The following is a 20,458-nucleotide window of genomic DNA, read 5'->3' as shown; positions in this document are numbered from 1 at the left end:
CACCAGTGTGAGTGTTGTAAAACCACTTTTCGCACTTGTGTTCGTGTAGAAAACCCACTTTTCGCACTTGTGTTGGTGGAGGAAACCACTTTTCGCACTTGTGCTCGTGTTGAAAAACCACTTTTTCGCACTTGTGTTGGTGCAGGAAACCACTTTTCGCACTTGTATTAGTGTGGAAAACCACTTTTCGCACTTGTGTTGGTGAAGGAAATCACTTTTCGCACTTGTATTAGTGTGGAAAAACCACTTTTCGCACCTGTGTTGGTGAAGGAAACCAATTTTTGCATTTGTATTAGTGTGGAAAAACCACTTTTCGCACTTGTGATAGTGTTGAAATACCACTTTTCGCAATTGTGTTGGTGAAGGAAACCACTTTCCGCACTTGTCTTAGTGTTGAGAAACCACTTTTTCGCACTTGTGTTGGTGCAGGAAACCACTTTTCGCACATGTGTTAGTGTTGAAAAACCACTTTTCGCACTTGTGTTGGTGCAGTAAACCACTTTTGCACTTGTATTAGTGTGGAAAAAACACTTTTTGCACTTGTGATAGTGTTGAAAAACCACTTTTCGCACTTGTGTTAGTGTTGAAAAACCACTTTTCGCACTTGTGTTAGTGTTGTAAAACCACTTTTCGCACTTGTGTTGGTGCAGGAAACCACTTTTGCACTTGTATTAGTGTGGAAAAAACACTTTTCGCACTTGTGTTAGTGTTGAAAAACCACTTTTCGCACTTGTGTTAGTTCTGAAAAACCACTTTTCGCACTTGTGTTAGTGTTGAAAAACCACTTTTCACACTTGTGTTGGTGCAGGAAAACCACTTTTGCACTTGTATTAGTGTGGAAAAAACACTTTTTGCACTTGTGATAGTGTTGAAAAACCACTTTTCGCACTTGTGTTAGTGTTGAAAAACCACTTTTCGCACTTGTGTTGGTGCAGGAAACCACTTTTGCACTTGTATTAGTGTGGAAAAACCACTTTTCGCACTTGTGTTAGTGTTGAAAAACCACTTTTAGCACTTGTGTTAGTGTTGAAAAACCACTTTTCGCACTTGTGTTGGTGCAGGAAACCACTTTTGCACTTGTATTAGTGTGGAAAAAACACTTTTTGCACTTGTGATAGTGTTGAAAAACCCCTTTTTGCACTTGTGTTGGTGAAGGAAACCACCTTTCGCACTTGTGTTAGTGTTGAAAACCCAATTTTCGCACTTGTGTTGGTGGAGGAAACCACTTTTTGCACTTGTGCTCGTGTTGAAAAACCACTTTTCGCACTTGTGTTGGTCTAGGAAACCACTTTTCACACTTGTATTAGTGTGGAAAAACCACTTTTCGCACTTGTATTAGTGATGAAAACACACTCTTCGCACATGTGTTAGTGTTGAAAAACGACTTTTCGCACCAGTTTGAGTGTTGTAAAACCACTTTTCGCACTTGTGTTCGTGTTGAAAACCCACTTTTCGCACTTGTGTTGGTGGAGGAAACCACTTTTCGCACTTGTGCTCATGTTGAAAAACCACTTTTCGCACTTGTGTTGGTGCAGGAAACCACTTTTCGTACTTGTATTAGTGTGAAAAAACCACTTTTCGCACTTTTGTTAGTGTTGAAAACCCACTTTTCGCAAGTGTGTTTGTGTTGAAAAACGACTTTTCGCACTTGTGTGAGTGTTGAAAAACCACCTTCCGCAGATGTGCTAGTGTTGAAAACCACTTTTCGCACTTGTGTTCGTCTAGGAAACCACTTTTTGCATTTGGGTTAGTGTTGAAAAACCACTTTTCGCACTTATGTTGGTGTTGAAAAACCACTTTTCGCACATGTGTTAGTGTTGAAAACCACTTTTCGCACTTGTGTTCGTCTAGGAAACCACTTTTTGCACTTGTATTAGTGTGGAAAAACCAGTTTTCGCACTTGTGTTAGTGTTGAAAAACCACTTTTCGCACTTGTGTTGGTGAAGGAAACCACTTTTCGCACTTGTGTTAGTGTTGAAAAACCCCTTTTCGCACTTGTGTTGGTGAAGGAAACCACCTTCGCACTTGTGTTAGTGTTGAAAACCCAATTTTCGCACTTGTGTTGGTGGGGGAAACCACTTTTTGCACTTGTGCTTGTGTTGAAAAACCACTTTTCGCACTTGTGTTGGTCTGGGAAACTACTTTTCGCACTTGTATTAGTGTGGACAAACCACTTTTCGCACTTGTATTAGTGATGAAAACACACTTTTCGCACGTGTGTTAGTGTTGAAAAACGACTTTTCGCACCAGTGTGAGTGTTGAAAAACACTTTTTGCACTTGTGTTCGTGTTGAAAACCCACTTTTCGCACTTGTGTTGGTGCAGGAAACCACTTTTCGCACTTGTATTAGTGTGAAAAAACCACTTTTTGCACCTGTGTTGGTGAAGGAAACCAATTTTTGCACTTGTGTTGGTGGATGAAACCACTTTTCGCACTTGTATAAGTGTGGAAAACCACTTTTTGCACCTGTGTTGGTGGATGAAACCACTTTTCGCACTTGTATTAGTGTGAAAAACCACTTTTTGCACCAGTGTTGGTGAAGGAAACCAATTTTTGCACTAGTATTAGTTTGGAAAACCACTTTTCGCCCTTGTGTTAATGTTGAAAAACCACTTTTCACAATTGTGTTGGTGAAGGAAACCACTTTTCGCACTTGTCTTAGTGTTGAGAAACCACTTTTCGCACTTGTGTTGGTGCAGGAAACCACTTTTCGCACTTGTGTTAGTGTTGAAAAACCACTTTTCGCAATTGTGTTGGTGAAGGAAATCACTTTCCGCACTTGTCTTAGTGTTGAGAAACCAATTTTTCGCACTTGTGTTGGTGCAGGAAACCACTTTTCGCACATGTGTTAGTGTTGAAAACCACTTTTCGCACTTGTGTTCGTCTAGGAAACCACTTTTCGCACTTGTATTAGTGTGGAAAAACCAGTTTTCACACTTGTGTTAGTGTTGAAAAACCACTTTTCGCACTTGTGTTGGTGAAGGAAACCACTTTTCGCACTTGTGTTAGTGTTGAAAACCCCCTTTTCGCACTTGTGTTGGTGAAGGAAACCACCTTTCGCACTTGTGTTAGTTTTGAAAACCCAATTTTCGCACTTGTGTTGGTGGAGGAAACCACTTTTTGCACTTGTGCTCGTGTTGAAAAACCACTTTTCGCACTTGTGTTGGTCTAGGAAACCACCTTTCACACTTGTATTAGTGTGGAAAAACCACTTTTCGCACTTGTATTAGTGATGAAAACACACTCTTCGCACATGTGTTAGTGTTGAAAAACGACTTTTTGCACCAGTGTGAGTGTTGTAAAACCACTTTTCGCACTTGTGTTCGTGTAGAAAACCCACTTTTCGCACTTGTGTTGGTGGAGGAAACCACTTTTCGCACTTGTGCTCGTGTTGAAAAACCACTTTTTCGCACTTGTGTTGGTGCAGGAAACCACTTTTCGCACTTGTATTAGTGTGGAAAACCACTTTTCGCACTTGTGTTGGTGAAGGAAATCACTTTTCGCACTTGTATTAGTGTGGAAAAACCACTTTTCGCACCTGTGTTGGTGAAGGAAACCAATTTTTGCATTTGTATTAGTGTGGAAAAACCACTTTTCGCACTTGTGATAGTGTTGAAATACCACTTTTCGCAATTGTGTTAGTGAAGGAAACCACTTTCCGCACTTGTCTTAGTGTTGAGAAACCACTTTTTCGCACTTGTGTTGGTGCAGGAAACTACTTTTCGCACATGTGTTAGTGTTGAAAAACCACTTTTCGCACTTGTGTTGGTGCAGGAAACCACTTTTGCACTTGTATTAGTGTGGAAAAAACACTTTTTGCACTTGTGATAGTGTTGAAAAACCACTTTTCGCACTTGTGTTTGTGTTGAAAAACCACTTTTCGCACTTGTGTTAGTGTTGTAAAACCACTTTTCGCACTTGTGTTGGTGCAGGAAACCACTTTTGCACTTGTATTAGTGTGGAAAAAACACTTTTCGCACTTGTGTTAGTGTTGAAAAACCACTTTTCGCACTTGTGTTAGTGTTGAAAAACCACTTTTCGCACTTGTGTTAGTGTTGTAAAACCACTTTTCGCACTTGTGTTGGTGCAGGAAACCACTTTTGCACTTGTATTAGTGTGGAAAAAACACTTTTCACACTTGTGTTAGTGTTGAAAAACCACTTTTCGCACTTGTGTTGGTGCAGGTAACCACTTTTGCACTTGTATTAGTGTGGAAAAAACACTTTTTGCACTTGTGTTGGTGAAGGAAATCACTTTTCGCACTTGTATTAGTGTGAAAAACCACTTTTTGCACCAGTGTTGGTGAAGGAAACCAATTTTTGCACTAGTATTAGTTTGGAAAACCACTTTTCGCCCTTGTGTTAATGTTGAAAAACCACTTTTCACAATTGTGTTGGTGAAGGAAACCACTTTTCGCACTTGTCTTAGTGTTGAGAAACCACTTTTCGCACTTGTGTTGGTGCAGGAAACCACTTTTCGCACTTGTGTTAGTGTTGAAAAACCACTTTTCGCAATTGTGTTGGTGAAGGAAATCACTTTCCGCACTTGTCTTAGTGTTGAGAAACCAATTTTTCGCACTTGTGTTGGTGCAGGAAACCACTTTTCGCACATGTGTTAGTGTTGAAAACCACTTTTCGCACTTGTGTTCGTCTAGGAAACCACTTTTCGCACTTGTATTAGTGTGGAAAAACCAGTTTTCACACTTGTGTTAGTGTTGAAAAACCACTTTTCGCACTTGTGTTGGTGAAGGAAACCACTTTTCGCACTTGTGTTAGTGTTGAAAACCCCCTTTTCGCACTTGTGTTGGTGAAGGAAACCACCTTTCGCACTTGTGTTAGTTTTGAAAACCCAATTTTCGCACTTGTGTTGGTGGAGGAAACCACTTTTTGCACTTGTGCTCGTGTTGAAAAACCACTTTTCGCACTTGTGTTGGTCTAGGAAACCACCTTTCACACTTGTATTAGTGTGGAAAAACCACTTTTCGCACTTGTATTAGTGATGAAAACACACTCTTCGCACATGTGTTAGTGTTGAAAAACGACTTTTTGCACCAGTGTGAGTGTTGTAAAACCACTTTTCGCACTTGTGTTCGTGTAGAAATCCCACTTTTCGCACTTGTGTTGGTGGAGGAAACCACTTTTCGCACTTGTGCTCGTGTTGAAAAACCACTTTTTCGCACTTGTGTTGGTGCAGGAAACCACTTTTCGCACTTGTATTAGTGTGGAAAACCACTTTTCGCACTTGTGTTGGTGAAGGAAATCACTTTTCGCACTTGTATTAGTGTGGAAAAACCACTTTTCGCACCTGTGTTGGTGAAGGAAACCAATTTTTGCATTTGTATTAGTGTGGAAAAACCACTTTTCGCACTTGTGATAGTGTTGAAATACCACTTTTCGCAATTGTGTTAGTGAAGGAAACCACTTTCCGCACTTGTCTTAGTGTTGAGAAACCACTTTTTCGCACTTGTGTTGGTGCTGGAAACCACTTTTCGCACATGTGTTAGTGTTGAAAAACCACTTTTCGCACTTGTGTTGGTGCAGGAAACCACTTTTGCACTTGTATTAGTGTGGAAAAAACACTTTTTGCACTTGTGATAGTGTTGAAAAACCACTTTTCGCACTTGTGTTTGTGTTGAAAAACCACTTTTCGCACTTGTGTTAGTGTTGTAAAACCACTTTTCGCACTTGTGTTGGTGCAGGAAACCACTTTTGCACTTGTATTAGTGTGGAAAAAAACACATTTCGCACTTGTGTTAGTGTTGAAAAACCACTTTTCGCACTTGTGTTAGTGTTGAAAAACCACTTTTCGCACTTGTGTTAGTGTTGTAAAACCACTTTTCGCACTTGTGTTGGTGCAGGAAACCACTTTTGCACTTGTATTAGTGTGGAAAAAACACTTTTCACACTTGTGTTAGTGTTGAAAAACCACTTTTCGCACTTGTGTTGGTGCAGGTAACCACTTTTGCACTTGTATTAGTGTGGAAAAAACACTTTTTGCACTTGTGATAGTGTTGAAAAACCACTTTTCGCACTTGTGTTAGTGTTGAAAAACCACTTTTCGCACTTGTGTTGGTGCAGGAAACCACTTTTGCACTTGTATTAGTGTGGAAAAACCACTTTTCGCACTTGTGTTAGTGTTGAAAAACCACTTTTAGCACTTGTGTTAGTGTTGAAAAACCCCTTTTCGCACTTGTGTTGGTGAAGGAAACCACCTTCGCACTTGTGTTAGTGTTGAAAACCCAATTTTCGCACTTGTGTTGGTGGGGGAAACCACTTTTTGCACTTGTGCTTGTGTTGAAAAACCACTTTTCGCACTTGTGTTGGTCTGGGAAACTACTTTTCGCACTTGTATTAGTGTGGAAAAACCACTTTTCGCACTTGTATTAGTGATGAAAACACACTTTTCGCACGTGTGTTAGTGTTGAAAAACGACTTTTCGCACCAGTGTGAGTGTTGAAAAACACTTTTTGCACTTGTGTTCGTGTTGAAAACCCACTTTTCGCACTTGTGTTGGTGGAGGAAACCACTTTTCGCACTTGTGCTCGTGTTGAAAAACCACTTTTCGCACTTGTGTTGGTGCAGGAAACCACTTTTCGCACTTGTATTAGTGTGAAAAAACCACTTTTTGCACCTGTGTTGGTGAAGGAAACCAATTTTTGCACTTGTGTTGGTGGATGAAACCACTTTTCGCACTTGTATAAGTGTGGAAAACCACGTTTTGCACCTGTGTTGGTGGATGAAACCACTTTTCGCACTTGTATTAGTGTGAAAAACCACTTTTTGCACCAGTGTTGGTGAAGGAAACCAATTTTTGCACTAGTATTAGTTTGGAAAACCACTTTTCGCACTTGTGTTAATGTTGAAAAACCACTTTTCACAATTGTGTTGGTGAAGGAAACCACTTTTCGCACTTGTCTTAGTGTTGAGAAACCACTTTTCGCACTTGTGTTGGTGCAGGAAACCACTTTTCGCACTTGTGTTAGTGTTGAAAAACCACTTTTCGCAATTGTGTTGGTGAAGGAAATCACTTTCCGCACTTGTCTTAGTGTTGAGAAACCAATTTTTCGCACTTGTGTTGGTGCAGGAAACCACTTTTCGCACATGTGTTAGTGTTGAAAACCACTTTTCGCACTTGTGTTCGTCTAGGAAACCACTTTTCGCACTTGTATTAGTGTGGAAAAACCAGTTTTCACACTTGTGTTAGTGTTGAAAAACCACTTTTCGCACTTGTGTTGGTGAAGGAAACCACTTTTCGCACTTATGTTAGTGTTGAAAAACCCTTTTTGCACTTGTATTGGTGAAGGAAACCACCTTTCGCACTTGTGTTAGTTTTGAAAACCCAATTTTCGCACTTGTGTTGGTGGAGGAAACCACTTTTTGCACTTGTGCTCGTGTTGAAAAACCACTTTTCGCACCTGTGTTGGTCTAGGAAACCACCTTTCACACTTGTATTAGTGTGGAAAAACCACTTTTCGCACTTGTATTAGTGATGAAAACACACTCTTCGCACATGTGTTAGTGTTGAAAAACGACTTTTTGCACCAGTGTGAGTGTTGTAAAACCACTTTTCGCACTTGTGTTCGTGTAGAAAACCCACTTTTCGCACTTGTGTTGGTGGAGGAAACCACTTTTCGCACTTGTGCTCGTGTTGAAAAACCACTTTTTCGCACTTGTGTTGGTGCAGGAAACCACTTTTCGCACTTGTATTAGTGTGGAAAACCACTTTTCGCACTTGTGTTGGTGAAGGAAATCACTTTTCGCACTTGTATTAGTGTGGAAAAACCACTTTTCGCACCTGTGTTGGTGAAGGAAACCAATTTTTGCATTTGTATTAGTGTGGAAAAACCACTTTTCGCACTTGTGATAGTGTTGAAATACCACTTTTCGCAATTTTGTTGGTGAAGGAAACCACTTTCCGCACTTGTCTTAGTGTTGAGAAACCACTTTTTCGCACTTGTGTTGGTGCAGGAAACCACTTTTCGCACATGTGTTAGTGTTGAAAAACCACTTTTCGCACTTGTGTTGGTGCAGGAAACCACTTTTGCACTTGTATTAGTGTGGAAAAAACACTTTTTGCACTTGTGATAGTGTTGAAAAACCACTTTTCGCACTTGTGTTAGTGTTGAAAAACCACTTTTCGCACTTGTGTTAGTGTTGTAAAACCACTTTTCGCACTTGTGTTGTTGCAGGAAACCACTTTTGCACTTGTATTAGTGTGGAAAAAACACTTTTCGCACTTGTGTTAGTGTTGAAAAACCACTTTTCGCACTTGTGTTAGTGTTGAAAAACCACTTTTCGCACTTGTGTTAGTGTTGAAAAACCACTTTTCACACTTGTGTTGGTGCAGGAAAACCACTTTTGCACTTGTATTAGTGTGGAAAAAACACTTTTTGCACTTGTGATAGTGTTGAAAAACCACTTTTCGCACTTGTGTTAGTGTTGAAAAACCACTTTTCGCACTTGTGTTGGTGCAGGAAACCACTTTTGCACTTGTATTAGTGTGGAAAAACCACTTTTCGCACTTGTGTTAGTGTTGAAAAACCACTTTTAGCACTTGTGTTAGTGTTGAAAAACCACTTTTCGCACTTGTGTTGGTGCAGGAAACCACTTTTGCACTTGTATTAGTGTGGAAAAAACACTTTTTGCACTTGTGATAGTGTTGAAAAACCCCTTTTCGCACTTGTGTTGGTGAAGGAAACCACCTTTCGCACTTGTGTTAGTGTTGAAAACCCAATTTTCGCACTTGTGTTGGTGGAGGAAACCACTTTTTGCACTTGTGCTCGCGTTGAAAAACCACTTTTCGCACTTGTGTTGGTCTAGGAAACCACTTTTCACACTTGTATTAGTGTGGAAAAACCACTTTTCGCACTTGTATTAGTGATGAAAACACACTCTTCGCACGTGTGTTAGTGTTGAAAAACGACTTTTCGCACCAGTTTGAGTGTTGTAAAACCACTTTTCGCACTTGTGTTCGTGTTGAAAACCCACTTTTCGCACTTGTGTTGGTGGAGGAAACCACTTTTCGCACTTGTGCTCGTGTTGAAAAACCACTTTTCGCACTTGTGTTGGTGCAGGAAACCACTTTTCGCACTTGTATTAGTGTGAAAAAACCACTTTTCGCACTTTTGTTAGTGTTGAAAACCCACTTTTCGCAAGTGTGTTTGTGTTGAAAAACGACTTTTCGCACTTGTGTGAGTGTTGAAAAACCACCTTCCGCAGATGTGCTAGTGTTGAAAACCACTTTTCGCACTTGTGTTCGTCTAGGAAACCACTTTTTGCATTTGGGTTAGTGTTGAAAAACCACTTTTCGCACTTATGTTGGTGTTGAAAAACAACTTTTCGCACATGTGTTAGTGTTGAAAACCACTTTTCGCACTTGTGTTCGTCCAGGAAACCACTTTTTGCACTTGTATTAGTGTGGAAAAACCAGTTTTCGCACTTGTGTTAGTGTTGAAAAACCACTTTTCGCACTTGTGTTGGTGAAGGAAACCACTTTTCGCACTTGTGTTAGTGTTGAAAAACCCCTTTTCGCACTTGTGTTGGTGAAGGAAACCACCTTCGCACTTGTGTTAGTGTTGAAAACCCAATTTTCGCACTTGTGTTGGTGGGGGAAACCACTTTTTGCACTTGTGCTTGTGTTGAAAAACCACTTTTCGCACTTGTGTTGGTCTGGGAAACTACTTTTCGCACTTGTATTAGTGTGGAAAAACCACTTTTCGCACTTGTATTAGTGATGAAAACACACTTTTCGCACGTGTGTTAGTGTTGAAAAACGACTTTTCGCACCAGTGTGAGTGTTGAAAAACACTTTTTGCACTTGTGTTCGTGTTGAAAACCCACTTTTCACACTTGTGTTGGTGGAGGAAACCACTTTTCGCACTTGTGCTCGTGTTGAAAAACCACTTTTCGCACTTGTGTTGGTGCAGGAAACCACTTTTCGCACTTGTATTAGTGTGAAAAAACCACTTTTTGCACCTGTGTTGGTGAAGGAAACCAATTTTTGCACTTGTGTTGGTGGATGAAACCACTTTTCGCACTTGTATAAGTGTGGAAAACCACTTTTTGCACCTGTGTTGGTGGATGAAACCACTTTTCGCACTTGTATTAGTGTGAAAAACCACTTTTTGCACCAGTGTTGGTGAAGGAAACCAATTTTTGCACTAGTATTAGTTTGGAAAACCACTTTTCGCACTTGTGTTAATGTTGAAAAACCGCTTTTCACAATTGTGTTGGTGAAGGAAATCACTTTTCGCACTTGTCTTAGTGTTGAGAAACCACTTTTCGCACTTGTGTTGGTGCAGGAAACCACTTTTCGCACTTGTGTTAGTGTTGAAAAACCACTTTTCGCAATTGTGTTGGTGAAGGAAATCACTTTCCGCACTTGTCTTAGTGTTGAGAAACCAATTTTTCGCACTTGTGTTGGTGCAGGAAACCACTTTTCGCACATGTGTTAGTGTTGAAAACCACTTTTCGCACTTGTGTTCGTCTAGGAAACCACTTTTCGCACTTGTATTAGTGTGGAAAAACCAGTTTTCACACTTGTGTTAGTGTTGAAAAACCACTTTTCGCACTTGTGTTGGTGAAGGAAACCACTTTTCGCACTTGTGTTAGTGTTGAAAAACCCCTTTTCGCACTTGTGTTGGTGAAGGAAACCACCTTTCGCACTTGTGTTAGTTTTGAAAACCCAATTTTCGCACTTGTGTTGGTGGAGGAAACCACTTTTTGCACTTGTGCTCATGTTGAAAAACCACTTTTCGCACTTGTGTTGGTCTAGGAAACCACCATTCACACTTGTATTAGTGTGGAAAAACCACTTTTCGCACTTGTATTAGTGATGAAAACACACTCTTCGCACATGTGTTAGTGTTGAAAAACGACTTTTTGCACCAGTGTGAGTGTTGTAAAACCACTTTTCGCACTTGTGTTCGTGTAGAAAACCCACTTTTCGCACTTGTGTTGGTGGAGGAAACCACTTTTCGCACTTGTGCTCGTGTTGAAAAACCACTTTTTCGCACTTGTGTTGGTGCAGGAAACCACTTTTCGCACTTGTATTAGTGTGGAAAACCACTTTTCGCACTTGTGTTGGTGAAGGAAATCACTTTTCGCACTTGTATTAGTGTGGAAAAACCACTTTTCGCACCTGTGTTGGTGAAGGAAACCAATTTTTGCATTTGTATTAGTGTGGAAAAACCACTTTTCGCACTTGTGATAGTGTTGAAATACCACTTTTCGCAATTGTGTTAGTGAAGGAAACCACTTTCCGCACTTGTCTTAGTGTTGAGAAACCACTTTTTCGCACTTGTGTTGGTGCAGGAAACCACTTTTCGCACATGTGTTAGTGTTGAAAAACCACTTTTCGCACTTGTGTTGGTGCAGGAAACCACTTTTGCACTTGTATTAGTGTGGAAAAAACACTTTTTGCACTTGTGATAGTGTTGAAAAACCACTTTTCGCACTTGTGTTAGTGTTGAAAAACCACTTTTCGCACTTGTGTTAGTGTTGTAAAACCACTTTTCGCACTTGTGTTGGTGCAGGAAACCACTTTTGCACTTGTATTAGTGTGGAAAAAACACTTTTCGCACTTGTGTTAGTGTTGAAAAACCACTTTTCGCACTTGTGTTAGTGTTGAAAAACCACTTTTCGCACTTGTGTTAGTGTTGTAAAACCACTTTTCGCACTTGTGTTGGTGCAGGAAACCACTTTTGCACTTGTATTAGTGTGGAAAAAACACTTTTCACACTTGTGTTAGTGTTGAAAAACCACTTTTCGCACTTGTGTTGGTGCAGGTAACCACTTTTGCACTTGTATTAGTGTGGAAAAAACACTTTTTGCACTTGTGATAGTGTTGAAAAACCACTTTTCGCACTTGTGTTAGTGTTGAAAAACCACTTTTCGCACTTGTGTTGGTGCAGGAAACCACTTTTGCACTTGTATTAGTGTGGAAAAACCACTTTTCGCACTTGTGTTAGTGTTGAAAAACCACTTTTAGCACTTGTGTTAGTGTTGAAAAACCACTTTTCGCACTTGTGTTGGTGCAGGAAACCACTTTTGCACTTGTATTAGTGTGGAAAAAACACTTTTTGCACTTGTGATAGTGTTGAAAAACCACTTTTCGCACTTGTGTTAGTGTTGAAAAACCACTTTTCGCACTTGTGTTGGTGCAGGAAACCACTTTTGCACTTGTATTAGTGTGGAAAAAACACTTTTTGCACTTGTGATAGTGTTGAAAAACCACTTTTCCCACTTGTGTTAGTGTTTAAAAACCACTTTTCGCACTTGTGTTGGTGCAGGAAACCACTTTTGCACTTGTATTAGTGTGGAAAAACCACTTTTCGCACTTGTGTTATTGTTGAAAAACCACTTTTCGCACTTGTGTTAGTGTTGAAAAACCACTTTTCGCACTTGTGTTTGTGCAGGAAACCACTTTTGCACTTGTATTAGTGTGGAAAAAACACTTTTTGCACTTGTGATAGTGTTGAAAAACCACTTTTCGCACTTGTGTTAGTGTTGAAAAACCACTTTTCGCACTTGTGTTAGTGTTGAAAAACCACTTTTCGCACTTGTGTTGGTGCAGGAAACCACTTTTGCACTTGTGTTGGTGCAGGAAACCACTTTTGCACTTGTATTAGTGTGGAAAAAACACTTTTTGCACTTGTGATAGTGTTGAAAAACCACTTTTCGCACTTGTGTTAGTGTTGAAATACCACTTTTCGTACTTGTGTTGGTGCAGGAAACCACTTTTGCACTTGTATTAGTGTGGCAAAACCACTTTTCGCACTTGTGTTAGTGTTGAAAAACCACTTTTAGCACTTGTGTTAGTGTTGAAAAACCACTTTTCGCACTTGTGTTGGTGCAGGAAACCACTTTTGCACTTGTATTAGGGTGGAAAAAACACTTTTTGCACTTGTGATAGTGTTGAAAAACCACTTTTCGCACTTGTGTTCGTGTTGAAAAACCACTTTTCGCACTTGTGTTGGTGCAGGAAACCACTTTTGCACTTGTATTAGTGTGGAAAAAACACTTTTCTCACTTGTGTTAGTGTTGAAAAACCACTTTTCGCACTTGTGTTAGTGTTGAAAAACCACTTTTCGCACTTGTGTTGGTGCAGGAAACCACTTTTGCACTTGTATTAGTGTGGAAAAAACACTTATTTGCACTTGTGATAGTGTTGAAAAACCACTTTTCGCACTTGTGTTAGTGTTGAAAAACCACTTTTCGCACTTGTGTTGGTGCAGGAAACCAACACAAGTTGGTTTCTTGTGAAGTAGTATCACAAGAACACTACTTGTGATAGTGTTCCTGTTGGTGCAGGAAACCACTTTTGCACTTGTATTAGTGTGGAAAAACCACTTTTCACACTTGTGTTAGTGTTGAAAAACCACTTTTCACACTTGTGTTAGTGTTGAAAAAATACTTTTCGCACTTGTGTTGGTGCAGGAAACCACTTTTGCACTTGTATTAGTGTGGAAAAAACACTTTTTGCACTTGTGATAGTGTTGAAAAACCACTTTTCGCACTTGTGTTATTGTTGAAAAACCACTTTTCGCACTTGTGTTGGTGCAGGAAACCACTTTTGCACTTGTATTAGTGTGGAAAAAACACTTTTTGCACTTGTGATAGTGTTGAAAAACCACTTTTCGCACTTGTGTTAGTGTTTAAAAACCACGTTTCGCACTTGTGTTGGTGCAGGAAACCACTTTTGCACTTGTATTAGTGTGGAAAAACCACTTTTCGCACTTGTGTTAGTGTTGAAAAACCACTTTTCGCACTTGTGTTAGTGTTGAAAAACCACTTTTCGCACTTGTGTTAGTGTTGAAAAACCACTTTTCGCACTTGTGTTAGTGTTGAAAAACCACTTTTCGCACTTGTGTTGGTGCAGGGAACCACTTTTGCACTTGTATTAGTGTGGAAAAACACTTTTTGCACTTGTGATAGTGTTGAAAAACACTTTTTGCACTTGTGTTCGTGTTGAAAACCCACTTTTCACACTTGTGTTGGTGGAGGAAACCACTTTTCGCACTTGTGCTCGTGTTGAAAAACCACTTTTCGCACTTGTGTTGGTGCAGGAAACCACTTTTCGCACTTGTATTAGTGTGAAAAAACCACTTTTTGCACCTGTGTTGGTGAAGGAAACCAATTTTTGCACTTGTGTTGGTGGATGAAACCACTTTTCGCACTTGTATAAGTGTGGAAAACCACTTTTTGCACCTGTGTTGGTGGATGAAACCACTTTTCGCACTTGTATTAGTGTGAAAAACCACTTTTTGCACCAGTGTTGGTGAAGGAAACCAATTTTTGCACTAGTATTAGTTTGGAAAACCACTTTTCGCACTTGTGTTAATGTTGAAAAACCACTTTTCACAATTGTGTTGGTGAAGGAAATCACTTTTCGCACTTGTCTTAGTGTTGAGAAACCACTTTTCGCACTTGTGTTGGTGCAGGAAACCACTTTTCGCACTTGTGTTAGTGTTGAAAAACCACTTTTCGCAATTGTGTTGGTGAAGGAAATCACTTTCCGCACTTGTCTTAGTGTTGAGAAACCAATTTTTCGCACTTGTGTTGGTGCAGGAAACCACTTTTCGCACATGTGTTAGTGTTGAAAACCACTTTTCGCACTTGTGTTCGTCTAGGAAACCACTTTTCGCACTTGTATTAGTGTGGAAAAACCAGTTTTCACACTGGTGTTAGTGTTGAAAAACCACTTTTCGCACTTGTGTTGGTGAAGGAAACCACTTTTCGCACTTGTGTTAGTGTTGAAAAACCCCTTTTCGCACCTGTGTTGGTGAAGGAAACCACGTTTCGCACTTGTGTTAGTTTTGAAAACCCAATTTTCGCACTTGTGTTGGTGGAGGAAACCACTTTTTGCACTTGTGCTCATGTTGAAAAACCACTTTTCGCACTTGTGTTGGTCTGGGAAACTACTTTTCGCACTTGTATTAGTGTGGAAAAACCACTTTTCGCACTTGTATTAGTGATGAAAACACACTTTTCGCACGTGTGTTAGTGTTGAAAAACGACTTTTCGCACCAGTGTGAGTGTTGAAAAACACTTTTTGCACTTGTGTTCGTGTTGAAAACCCACTTTTCACACTTGTGTTGGTGGAGGAAACCACTTTTCGCACTTGTGCTCGTGTTGAAAAACCACTTTTCGCACTTGTGTTGGTGCAGGAAACCACTTTTCGCACTTGTATTAGTGTGAAAAAACCAATTTTTGCACCTGTGTTGGTGAAGGAAACCAATTTTTGCACTTGTGTTGGTGGATGAAACCACTTTTCGCACTTGTATAAGTGTGGAAAACCACTTTTTGCACCTGTGTTGGTGGATGAAACCACTTTTCGCACTTGTATTAGTGTGAAAAACCACTTTTTGCACCAGTGTTGGTGAAGGAAACCAATTTTTGCACTAGTATTAGTTTGGAAAACCACTTTTCGCACTTGTGTTAATGTTGAAAAACCGCTTTTCACAATTGTGTTGGTGAAGGAAATCACTTTTCGCACTTGTCTTAGTGTTGAGAAACCACTTTTCGCACTTGTGTTGGTGCAGGAAACCACTTTTCGCACTTGTGTTAGTGTTGAAAAACCACTTTTCGCAATTGTGTTGGTGAAGGAAATCACTTTCCGCACTTGTCTTAGTGTTGAGAAACCAATTTTTCGCACTTGTGTTGGTGCAGGAAACCACTTTTCGCACATGTGTTAGTGTTGAAAACCACTTTTCGCACTTGTGTTCGTCTAGGAAACCACTTTTCGCACTTGTATTAGTGTGGAAAAACCAGTTTTCACACTTGTGTTAGTGTTGAAAAACCACTTTTCGCACTTGTGTTGGTGAAGGAAACCACTTTTCGCACTTGTGTTAGTGTTGAAAAACCCCTTTTCGCACTTGTGTTGGTGAAGGAAACCACCTTTCGCACTTGTGTTAGTTTTGAAAACCCAATTTTCGCACTTGTGTTGGTGGAGGAAACCACTTTTTGCACTTGTGCTCATGTTGAAAAACCACTTTTCGCACTTGTGTTGGTCTAGGAAACCACCTTTCACACTTGTATTAGTGTGGAAAAACCACTTTTCGCACTTGTATTAGTGATGAAAACACACTCTTCGCACATGTGTTAGTGTTGAAAAACGACTTTTTGCACCAGTGTGAGTGTTGTAAAACCACTTTTCGCACTTGTGTTCGTGTAGAAAACCCACTTTTCGCACTTGTGTTGGTGGAGGAAACCACTTTTCGCACTTGTGCTCGTGTTGAAAAACCACTTTTTCGCACTTGTGTTGGTGCAGGAAACCACTTTTCGCACTTGTATTAGTGTGGAAAACCACTTTTCGCACTTGTGTTGGTGAAGGAAATCACTTTTCGCACTTGTATTAGTGTGGAAAAACCACTTTTCGCACCTGTGTTGGTGAAGGAAACCAATTTTTGCATTTGTATTAGTGTGGAAAAACCACTTTTCGCACTTGTGATAGTGTTGAAATACCACTTTTCGCAATTGTGTTAGTGAAGGAAACCACTTTCCGCACTTGTCTTAGTGTTGAGAAACCACTTTTTCGCACTTGTGTTGGTGCAGGAAACCACTTTTCGCACATGTGTTAGTGTTGAAAAACCACTTTTCGCACTTGTGTTGGTGCAGGAAACCACTTTTGCACTTGTATTAGTGTGGAAAAAACACTTTTTGCACTTGTGATAGTGTTGAAAAACCACTTTTCGCACTTGTGTTAGTGTTGAAAAACCACTTTTCGCACTTGTGTTAGTGTTGTAAAACCACTTTTCGCACTTGTGTTGGTGCAGGAAACCACTTTTGCACTTGTATTAGTGTGGAAAAAACACTTTTCGCACTTGTGTTAGTGTTGAAAAACCACTTTTCGCACTTGTGTTAGTGTTGAAAAACCACTTTTCGCACTTGTGTTAGTGTTGTAAAACCACTTTTCGCACTTGTGTTGGTGCAGGAAACCACTTTTGCACTTGTATTAGTGTGGAAAAAACACTTTTCACACTTGTGTTAGTGTTGAAAAACCACTTTTCGCACTTGTGTTGGTGCAGGTAACCACTTTTGCACTTGTATTAGTGTGGAAAAAACACTTTTTGCACTTGTGATAGTGTTGAAAAACCACTTTTCGCACTTGTGTTAGTGTTGAAAAACCACTTTTCGCACTTGTGTTGGTGCAGGAAACCACTTTTGCACTTGTATTAGTGTGGAAAAACCACTTTTCGCACTTGTGTTAGTGTTGAAAAACCACTTTTAGCACTTGTGTTAGTGTTGAAAAACCACTTTTCGCACTTGTGTTGGTGCAGGAAACCACTTTTGCACTTGTATTAGTGTGGAAAAAACACTTTTTGCACTTGTGATAGTGTTGAAAAACCACTTTTCGCACTTGTGTTAGTGTTGAAAAACCACTTTTCGCACTTGTGTTGGTGCAGGAAACCACTTTTGCACTTGTATTAGTGTGGAAAAAACACTTTTTGCACTTGTGATAGTGTTGAAAAACCACTTTTCCCACTTGTGTTAGTGTTTAAAAACCACTTTTCGCACTTGTGTTGGTGCAGGAAACCACTTTTGCACTTGTATTAGTGTGGAAAAACCACTTTTCGCACTTGTGTTATTGTTGAAAAACCACTTTTCGCACTTGTGTTAGTGTTGAAAAACCACTTTTCGCACTTGTGTTTGTGCAGGAAACCACTTTTGCACTTGTATTAGTGTGGAAAAAACACTTTTTGCACTTGTGATAGTGTTGAAAAACCACTTTTCGCACTTGTGTTAGTGTTGAAAAACCACTTTTCGCACTTGTGTTAGTGTTGAAAAACCACTTTTCGCACTTGTGTTGGTGCAGGAAACCACTTTTGCACTTGTGTTGGTGCAGGAAACCACTTTTGCACTTGTATTAGTGTGGAAAAAACACTTTTTGCACTTGTGATAGTGTTGAAAAACCACTTTTCGCACTTGTGTTAGTGTTGAAATACCACTTTTCGTACTTGTGTTGGTGCAGGAAACCACTTTTGCACTTGTATTAGTGTGGCAAAACCACTTTTCGCACTTGTGTTAGTGTTGAAAAACCACTTTTAGCACTTGTGTTAGTGTTGAAAAACCACTTTTCGCACTTGTGTTGGTGCAGGAAACCACTTTTGCACTTGTATTAGGGTGGAAAAAACACTTTTTGCACTTGTGATAGTGTTGAAAAACCACTTTTCGCACTTGTGTTCGTGTTGAAAAACCACTTTTCGCACTTGTGTTGGTGCAGGAAACCACTTTTGCACTTGTATTAGTGTGGAAAAAACACTTTTCTCACTTGTGTTAGTGTTGAAAAACCACTTTTCGCACTTGTGTTAGTGTTGAAAAACCACTTTTCGCACTTGTGTTGGTGCAGGAAACCACTTTTGCACTTGTATTAGTGTGGAAAAAACACTTATTTGCACTTGTGATAGTGTTGAAAAACCACTTTTCGCACTTGTGTTAGTGTTGAAAAACCACTTTTCGCACTTGTGTTGGTGCAGGAAACCAACACAAGTTGGTTTCTTGTGAAGTAGTATCACAAGAACACTACTTGTGATAGTGTTCCTGTTGGTGCAGGAAACCACTTTTGCACTTGTATTAGTGTGGAAAAACCACTTTTCACACTTGTGTTAGTGTTGAAAAACCACTTTTCACACTTGTGTTAGTGTTGAAAAAATACTTTTCGCACTTGTGTTGGTGCAGGAAACCACTTTTGCACTTGTATTAGTGTGGAAAAAACACTTTTTGCACTTGTGATAGTGTTGAAAAACCACTTTTCGCACTTGTGTTATTGTTGAAAAACCACTTTTCGCACTTGTGTTGGTGCAGGAAACCACTTTTGCACTTGTATTAGGGTGGAAAAAACACTTTTTGCACTTGTGATAGTGTTGAAAAACCACTTTTCGCACTTGTGTTAGTGTTTAAAAACCACGTTTCGCACTTGTGTTGGTGCAGGAAACCACTTTTGCACTTGTATTAGTGTGGAAAAACCACTTTTCGCACTTGTGTTAGTGTTGAAAAACCACTTTTCGCACTTGTGTTAGTGTTGAAAAACCACTTTTCGCACTTGTGTTAGTGTTGAAAAACCACTTTTCGCACTTGTGTTAGTGTTGAAAAACCACTTTTCGCACTTGTGTTGGTGCAGGGAACCACTTTTGCACTTGTATTAGTGTGGAAAAACACTTTTTGCACTTGTGATAGTGTTGAAAAACACTTTTTGCACTTGTGTTCGTGTTGAAAACCCACTTTTCACACTTGTGTTGGTGGAGGAAACCACTTTTCGCACTTGTGCTCGTGTTGAAAAACCACTTTTCGCACTTGTGTTGGTGCAGGAAACCACTTTTCGCACTTGTATTAGTGTGAAAAAACCACTTTTTGCACCTGTGTTGGTGAAGGAAACCAATTTTTGCACTTGTGTTGGTGGATGAAACCACTTTTCGCACTTGTATAAGTGTGGAAAACCACTTTTTGCACCTGTGTTGGTGGATGAAACCACTTTTCGCACTTGTATTAGTGTGAAAAAACACTTTTTGCACCAGTGTTGGTGAAGGAAACCAATTTTTGCACTAGCATTAGTTTGGAAAACCACTTTTCGCACTTGTGTTAATGTTGAAAAACCACTTTTCACAATTGTGTTGGTGAAGGAAATCACTTTTCGCACTTGTCTTAGTGTTGAGAAACCACTTTTCGCACTTGTGTTGGTGCAGGAAACCACTTTTCGCACTTGTGTTAGTGTTGAAAAACCACTTTTCGCAATTGTGTTGGTGAAGGAAATCACTTTCCGCACTTGTCTTAGTGTTGAGAAACCAATTTTTCGCACTTGTGTTGGTGCAGGAAACCACTTTTCGCACATGTGTTAGTGTTGAAAACCACTTTTCGCACTTGTGTTCGTCTAGGAAACCACTTTTCGCACTTGTATTAGTGTGGAAAAACCAGTTTTCACACTGGTGTTAGTGTTGAAAAACCACTTTTCGCACTTGTGTTGGTGAAGGAAACCACTTTTCGCACTTGTGTTAGTGTTGAAAAACCCCTTTTCGCACCTGTGTTGGTGAAGGAAACCACGTTTCGCACTTGTGTTAGTTTTGAAAACCCAATTTTCGCACTTGTGTTGGTGGAGGAAACCACTTTTTGCACTTGTGCTCATGTTGAAAAACCACTTTTCGCACTTGTGTTGGTCTAGGAAACCACCTTTCACACTTGTATTAGTGTGGAAAAACCACTTTTCGCACTTGTATTAGTGATGAAAACACACTCTTCGCACATGTGTTAGTGTTGAAAAACGACTTTTTGCACCAGTGTGAGTGTTGTAAAACCACTTTTCGCACTTGTGTTCGTGTAGAAAACCCACTTTTCGCACTTGTGTTGGTGGAGGAAACCACTTTTCGCACTTGTGCTCGTGTTGAAAAACCACTTTTTCGCACTTGTGTTGGTGCAGGAAACCACTTTTCGCACTTGTATTAGTGTGGAAAACCACTTTTCGCACT

Source organism: Myxine glutinosa, chromosome 13 (assembly GCF_964187855.1).
Source record: "Myxine glutinosa chromosome 13, kmMyxGlut1.1, whole genome shotgun sequence".
Classification (NCBI taxonomy): Eukaryota; Metazoa; Chordata; class Myxini; order Myxiniformes; family Myxinidae; genus Myxine; species Myxine glutinosa.
Note: the sequence above shows the minus strand (reverse complement) of the source record.